The 8,028-nt window shown below is 45.8% G+C and overlaps 1 non-coding gene across 1 annotated transcript; it reads left to right on the forward strand.

Annotated features, from left to right (window-relative positions):
• Positions 1–339: 339 nt before the first annotated feature.
• On the forward strand, positions 340–415 carry TRNAS-GCU (transfer RNA serine (anticodon GCU)). Its single transcript has one exon. It is a non-coding gene; the product is annotated as a tRNA-Ser (tRNA).
• Positions 416–8,028: the final 7,613 nt, after the last annotated feature.

Raw genomic sequence — 8,028 nt, forward strand, 5'->3', positions numbered from 1 at the left:
CAAAAACCTTTCAAGGGCCCTTAATGCTCTTAGACACATCCCACATCCTCATTGTGGTGGTCAAGGTGAGACAGGCTAGTAAGCAGGGCAAGTGGAATAGGGAAACTGAAACAAATAGTTAAATGGCCAAGCAGTTTACAACCATCTAGTGAATTGCAAAGCCTTATCTTCCGTAACCAAGGACACTTAAGAGAAAATGGTTTTTACTCTTTGCCTCAGTCAGAAAGTAAACAGCTTAAACCACTCCTACCAATTTCATCCTTTGGTGGGTGGGGGTAAGGAGATCTATAAAATATTTCTTTACCAATAAACATTCTATGCTTAAAAAAAAGTTTCAAGGCCCTGGCCGGTTGGCTCAGTGGTAGAGTGTCGGCCTGCTGTGCAGGAGTCTCAGGTTCGATTCCTGGCCAGGGCACACAGGAGAAGCGCCCATCTGCTTCTCCACCCTTCCCCCTCTCCTCCCTCTCTGTCTCTCTCTTCCCCTCCCGCAGCCAAGGCTCCATTGGAGCAAAGTTGGCCCAGGCGCTGAGGATGGCTCCATGGCCTCTGCCTCAGGTGCTGGAATGGCTCTGGTTGCAACAGAGCAACACCCCAGATGGACAGAGCATCACCCCCTGGTGGGCATGCTGGGTGGATTCTGGTCGGGCGCATGCGGGAGTCTGTCTGACTGCCTCCCCTTTTCCAACTTCAGAAAAAAATACAAAAAAAAAACAAACCCCTTTCAAACCACTGCTTTAAGGGGTCAGCTGCCACAAGATGGCTCAAGAAGGCTTGCAGATCTCCTAGCAGGGGAGTCAGGGGTGGCTGACAGGCTGCCATTTACTGTCAATCCTTTCTCTACCCAGGTACCTTCTTACTCAGGTAGGCTTACACCTGGGGAGCCTTTTGAGTTTACAAACAGCTTTTACCACATCATCTCAGCTGATGCCAACAATGACTCCTGTCATACACAGAAGTAGGATCCTCTCCAATTTAGAGATGAGAACAATGAGGCTGGAAACAGTAGCTACCAAGTTGCAGAGCCTGGTCTGCGATGGCCGGGCCAGTCCTCTGGGTCCGTTGGTCCCCGTAACCACTTTTCACTGCCTATAGCAGACTGTACTCTGCTGTAAAGTTCTTGAGGAGAAGCAGAATGAGCGTGCTGTCCTTTCGGAGGTTATGTGTGAATGGGGGTGGGGGCCCCAGAGGAGGAATAGCGTTACCATACTGTGGGGTTTAGGGGGCACTGAATTTTAGATAATAACTCCATATGGGCAAAAATCCTCCCACCTCTTCCAGACAATGTAGCTTGAAGACAGGAGGGGAGAATCTAACCCCGTGGGGAATGTGACTTCTCTTGGGAACTGTTGTGTAGACAACTGGGCATTTGTTACAGCTACATCTCCACAAGGACCCAATTGACCAACTCTCTCTGACAAAATATAAGCAGAATGTTATAGCAGAAAAAAAAGTAGATGGAAGACAGGGGCCAGGGGCCCACCTTGCCTCTGTAATTGAACACTTGGTAACATTTCTCCCCAGAGCCCTTTCTTCATTTGTGAACCCAGTGATGTTTCTAACAGTCGATGACTGGCAGCCTCTTGCCTTCTTTATAAACTCTGCTTCTCTTGGATGTGAGTCCCAGACTCAAATCTGTTTGATCAAGATGCTTGTCTGAGCTAGATATAAGCTAGCCTCTCCTGGTCCTTGTCTATGTAGCCTTGTGCCTAGACCGGAACTGCCACGTGTCATGGATATTTGTTCCTGATACAGGCCTTAGAAGTCCAGTTAATATGTTTGTATATGTCTAATGGGCTGTTTCATCCCCTGCTCCTGAGTCAGTGGAAGCCATGTGGCCTTCCTGTCCGGAAGGTTAAGGCCATACCTCTTAGCTCAGACCATTTCATATAAACATGTCCACATCCAGCTACTGTAAATCACCTGGACATTCTTCCTCTCTCTTTTCCTGCTGGGGGCTTGGTACTGAGCTCAGAGCAATGACTAACTTCCAGGATCAGATTCCTGCTGCTAGGAGGTTAATTAAAATTCCAGGGCCTGAGGTGGCTTTGCTTTCCTTGCTGGGTAGGAGAAGGATCTAAATGCAATCTATTCAACACAGCTCATGCTTTCACCAGGTCTCTCTGACCTAGAAGATGGGTTTGGAAGAAAAGAAAGGGATACCTGTATAAACAGGTGGAGTTAAGAAAGGAAGAGAGAAAATAAAGCCAGTGTGACCAATGCAGAGAGATGGTTCTCTCATGCTCTGGTGGTGGAGCCCACACTGGGGTAACATCATTGGAAAATAACCTGGTGAATAATAAGAGCTTGAGAACTGGTCATGTTATTTCACCCAGTAATTCCTCTTCCTCATGTCTACCCCAAAGACCTGATCAGAAATGCAAAGAGCAAATACAGTATTACACACATGTGTATTTCTCAGAGGGTGTCTTTCCTTGTGGGGAGGGGGAGCAAGAGAGAGAGACAGAAAGGGAAAGAGATGAAAAGCATCAACTTGTAGTTGAGGCACTTTAGTTGTTCACTGATTACTTCTCATTTGTGCCTTGACAGTGGAGTGGGCTCCAGCTGAGCCAGTGACTCCTTGCTCAAGCCAGTGACTTTAGGCTCAAGCCAGAGACCATGGGGCCATGTTGATGATTCCACTGATGACCCTGTGCTCAAGTCAGTGACCTTGGGGTTTTGAACCTGGGACCTCAGCTTCCCAGGTCAATGCTCTATCTACTGTGCCACGATCAGTCAGGCTCACAGGAATTTTATTACAATAATGAGTATTGGACTAATCTAATTGTCTGATTTTGGATTGGTTATGTAAATTATGACTCATCTGTGTAGGATAGAACATTTTGTAGCAATTTGAAATAATGTTTATGAAGGCTTTTTCATGGCATGGCTAACTGCTTATGATGTAATGTTCAGCAAAATCAAGCAGAACAAATTTTAGAAAAAAATGATCAATAATAAGATGTAAAGGTAAAATATGCTTAAAAAATGTCCTGGGGCCTGACCAGTGGTGGCGCAGTGGATAAAGCATCGACCTGGAATGCTGAGGTTGCCGGTTCAAAACCCTGGGATTACCTGGTCAAGGCACATATGGGAGTTGATGCTTCCTGCTCCTCCCCTCTTCTCTCTCTCTCTCTCTCTCTCTCTCTCTCTCCTCCTTCTCTCCTCTCTAAAATGAATAAATAAAGTCTTAAAAAAATAAATAAACTTCTAGAAAAAGACTAAAGAAAAATATTATTTGAAAAAAAAAAAAAATGTCCTGGGGCCTGACCTGTGGTGGCACAGTGGATAAAGCGTTGACCTGGAATGCTGAGGTCGCCGGTTCAAAACCCTGGGCTTGCCTGGTCAAGGCACATATGGGAGTTGATGCTTCCTGCTTCTCCCTCCCCCTTCTCTCTCTCTCTCTCTCTCTCTCTCTCTCTTTCTCTCTCTCTCTCTCTCTCTCTCTCTCTCTCTCTATATATATATATATATATATATATATATATATATATATATATATATATATATATATCATTCTCTCTCCTTTCTAAAAATTAATTAAAAAAAAAATGTCCTGGGAAGAATATGACATGTTATCATCAGCAGTTGATTCTCAGATGGGATAAAATTTGCTTGAATTTTCTGATTTTTTAAAATGATCATGTAATTCTCTTAGAATTAAATAAAAGTGTCGGGGGGTGCAATTAGATAGAACCAAAGGGATACTTTCTCCCTTGAAATTGTGAATATTCTGAAATTCTGTTGGGCCCTTGGGTCTGTAAGGTTGGCCTACAGGCATCAAGCTCTTGGCTCTCTTGACAACCTACCCAGAAAGTCTTATATTTAAAGGTGAAAAAAAAAAGAAAAGATGATCAGGGCAAAGGGCACCACACTCCCCAGATGTCAAATCTCCAAGTAGTCACCAACCGGAAGTTCTCAGGACCTAGTCCTTTTGGGTTTTTATGGAGGCTTCATTTTATAGTCATGATGGATTAAATCCTTGGTCATCAGGAATGGATTCAACCTCCAGCCACTCTTCCCTTCCCTGAGGTCAGAGGGTGGCAGGGCAAGTTCCAACCCTCTAATCATAGGGTTGTTTCTTTTGGCACCCAGCTCCCACCCAAAAGTCACCTCATTAAGATAACAAAACCACCTTTATTGATCCCAATCACTTAGGAAATTACAGAGGTTTTAGGAACTCTGTGTCAGAAACAGGGATGAAGACAAATATATACTCATTATAAATCACCATATCACAGTAAGGGTCCCCCCACTTTCCCTTGGGGAACTGCAGTCTCCCACACTGTTCATCCAGCCATTTAGCACAGAGCCTTCCTCTGACCCTGTGCCTGGCTCACGGAAGGGCACAGGGCACACTCAGGGCCACTGGAAGGAAATGGGAATTTGGGGAATCTTTGTGGGAATGAAAATCTCAATTTTCCTGTGGGCCCTGAGACTAAGGGAAGGCAGGGGCTGCAGCTGTTGTGCCAGCCTGAACACTTACGACTGAAGCCAGTCCCGCAAAGATTGATTTGGGAGATGAAGACAAGGTCTAGACAGGAAAGATACGTTAGAGCTCTCATTAGAGGCAGGGTCCAAAAGGAAGCACATGGCTCACTTGAACTAGACACTATGAGGAAGATTTAATAAAGGGACCATTCGCTGTGGGCAGAGTGGAGGGTGCCAGGCTATCCTGTGCAAACATTCTGCAGGGACCCAGGGTCAAAACACTGGAGCTGTCACCAGCTCTCGGTCCAAAGGGATGGGAGAAGGAGTAGTTACCAGAACCTACAGGAGAGGGTCATGCAGGGAGAAAGAGTGACCTTGGATTGAGGGACATAGACAGCCTGGGTGACCTGCAGGGAGGGAGCCGGGAAAATGGACACCCTGGCTTTCCCGTTGCTCCCTCCTTCCCATCGGCCACGCTGCCTGGAAGGCAGAGGTGGCAGGAGCCCTGTTGATGCGGCCCAGACGGCACAGACTCTGGGGACAGAGGACAGGGAGCAGGGTAGTGAGTGAAGCTGGAGCAGCAGAAGGGAATGCTTGTGCACAGTGCTGAATCCGGCCTTGCCCCTAGATTGCCCCGTTCATGTGAGCCAATTTTACCCTTTACCTAAGTCCACGGGATTGGGCTTTCTGTCCGTTGCATCTGAAAGAATCCTAATTGACTTGGTGATTTAAATGAGATTCCCTTTCTTTCTCTGTGTCACCCCCCCCCCCCCGCTTTTTAAAACATTGTGGTAAAGTATATATAGAATGAACCCTTTTAGTCATTTTTAAACATACAATTCAGTGGTATTATTTCCACTTACAATGTTGTGTAACCATCACGACTATCGAGATCCAAAATCATCAACCCAGACAGACACTCTGTACTCATTAAGCAATGACTCCTCACTTTCCCTTCCACCTAGCTCCTGGTAAGCTCTAATCTACTTTCTTCCTTTATGAATTTACCTCGTCTAAATATTTCCTATAAGTGGAATTGTACAACATCTTTCCTTTTGTATTTGGCTTATTTCACTTAGCATACTTTTTTCAAGTTTCATCCAAATTGTAACACATATCAGAACTTCATTTCTTTTAATGGCTGAGTAATATTCCACTGTATGGATAAGTTACTATTTATTTATTCATTCTTGTATGGCTGGATACTTGGAAGGTTTCTACATTTTGGCTATTGTGAATAACGTTGCAGTGAACTCTTCCTGTGTACTTCAAATGCCTACAGCCAGAAGAGAAGCTAAACCAGGGGTCCCCAAACTACGGCCCCGCGGGCCACATGCGGCCCCCTGAGGCCATTTATCTGGCCCTCGCAGCACTTCCGGAAGGGGCACCTCTTTCATTGGTGGTCAGTGAGAGGAGCATAGTTCCCATTGAAATACTGGTCAGTTTGTTGATTTAAATTTACTTGTTCTTTATTTTAAATATTGTATTTGTTCCCGTTTTGTTTTTTACTTTAAAATAAGATATGTGCAGTGTGCATAGGGATTTGTTCATAGTTTTTTTTTTATAGTCCGGCCCTCCAACAGTCTGAGGGACAGTGAACTGGCCCCCTGTGTAAAAAGTTTGGGGACCCCTGAGCTAAACAGCAAGGGAACTGATGGGGAGCAGGCCCATCGCACACGGTTAGAGCTGCTGCATGTGCTTCATCGTACACTGTCCACTCGGGACCCATGACACTGGCCCCCACGCAGCCCCCGCAGAAGCAAAGGGAGTGAAAGAGCAAGGCCACTGACTTCTAGTGTCGAGGCCGAACAACCTAGGCTGTTGTTTTGAAAAATATGAGAAACCCATAGTAACCTAGTAATTAGACCGGCACTGTTGCCTGCGTTTGTTTAATGGTTGAGTGATCAGAAGTTTTCTTCCTTTTTTTTTTTCCCTTCCTTTCTCCTGTCAATTCTGGCTGATTAGCAAGGCATGTGAATCTTTCCGTACACATAATTTTCCAAGTCTGAAGTGAGAAATTGAACTGAACTCAATTATAGCAGGCAATCTAATGCATTTAATTGCACACAGGAGCTAGGAATTTGAAGGGTTCCTTGGAGGATGAAGGTGAGCAAAGTGGACTTGGAGTTATTGATGTCACGTTTACCTGTGGGTGTGCACGTGGCCTCCACGGTACCCAGCCCCTCCCGAGCACACTTGTGTGTACACATCGACGAGCTGCAGATGTCGGAAGACCACATCCTCTGGGAGGGTGGCACTTTCTCCAATGATTTGGCTGATGAATTTACAACTGCTTTCAAGTGCTAATTCAGAAGCTTGAATAATTTAATATATATAAATATAATATATATATATATGTCTGCCCCCTGAGAAACTGCAACAAACCAAATGAAGAGGTCAAGCAAAGGAGGAGAGTTGATTGGTAGGAAGAGCCTGTTCCCCAAAGGCACACTATGTGCAGGACCAGTTGAAACCAAGCTGGTTCCTAGCAGCAGTGAGTAGCAGCATTGTGGGGCCCATGACAGATCCAGTGCACTGTGATCAATACGGTGGTCCTGTCCTGAGTGACGGCCATATACTAAGCACTTCCTGTGTGCTGGAACTGTGTCCCTGCTTTTTGTATGTTATTGTCAGTCTTCAGAACAGTCCTGCATGGCTGGTCATGTGATTCTGGTTTCACAGATGAGGACAGTGAGGTTCTGTTGAGATCCGCTTGAGCAAGTGACTGCACAAAATTGAATTTCAGATCTGAGCCAAAGCCAGGGAATGCCACACAATGTCCTAGTGTCCCAGTGAATTGCAGAATCTGTGGCACAGTGACTGCCAGGCAAGGCAGAAATGCTCATCTGCTCCATATTTCAAATGCCTGCCATCAGGAGAGGTGCGGAAGAGTAAAGGAGCTGATGGCGAGGAGATGCAACTTGCCTCCTCAGCTTGACTTCTTGTTTGTATTGTACTTTTGTCTTTTGCTTCTGCTTTAACTTTCTATACTCATCCTCTTTCATCTTCCCTCCCCTCTCATCTCCATCCTTTCCCCCAAACCATCCTGCATGGTGTTCTTTCTCCCTCCCTATTCTCATCAATTTTTTTTTTTATCGAGAACTGGTCATCAGGCTGTCACTCAGAAACCAAAAAAGGAGCCCCAGGAAAGAAAACTTTCCTTTGACATAATTGTGAGCTGCAAAGTTGGCAGAAGCCACCAAGGGTGAGCCATGAAACTCTAAAGGGCAGCAAGAAGCAGCCAGATGAAGGTGCCCTTGGCCAAAACAGGGGGCCTAAGTCAGGCTTCAGTCCCCTGGCCTGAGCTATAACTCACCAAAGAGGCCAGAGAACTATCATTACAGTGGAGGTTGGGTGCTGTCCAAATGCAGGGACTGTGTGGAATCAAGCATCAGATGATGAGAGAAGGAATTGAGTGCTCTTGGTAAACAAGGAGGGAGCAGCCATAGGAAACTAAGGCGCAGAGCCAGGGAATAGGAGAGCGGGGGAGATGTGAGCAGTGAGGTCACGTCAAAGCCAAGTCAGTAGAAGGGTGGTTCCAGGTGAGTCTGGGCTTGCTGACAGTGACTAGTTCTGATGTGCCCAGCTCTCATTGGCATG

This window comes from Saccopteryx leptura, chromosome 1 (assembly GCF_036850995.1).
Source record: "Saccopteryx leptura isolate mSacLep1 chromosome 1, mSacLep1_pri_phased_curated, whole genome shotgun sequence".
Classification (NCBI taxonomy): domain Eukaryota; kingdom Metazoa; phylum Chordata; class Mammalia; order Chiroptera; family Emballonuridae; genus Saccopteryx; species Saccopteryx leptura.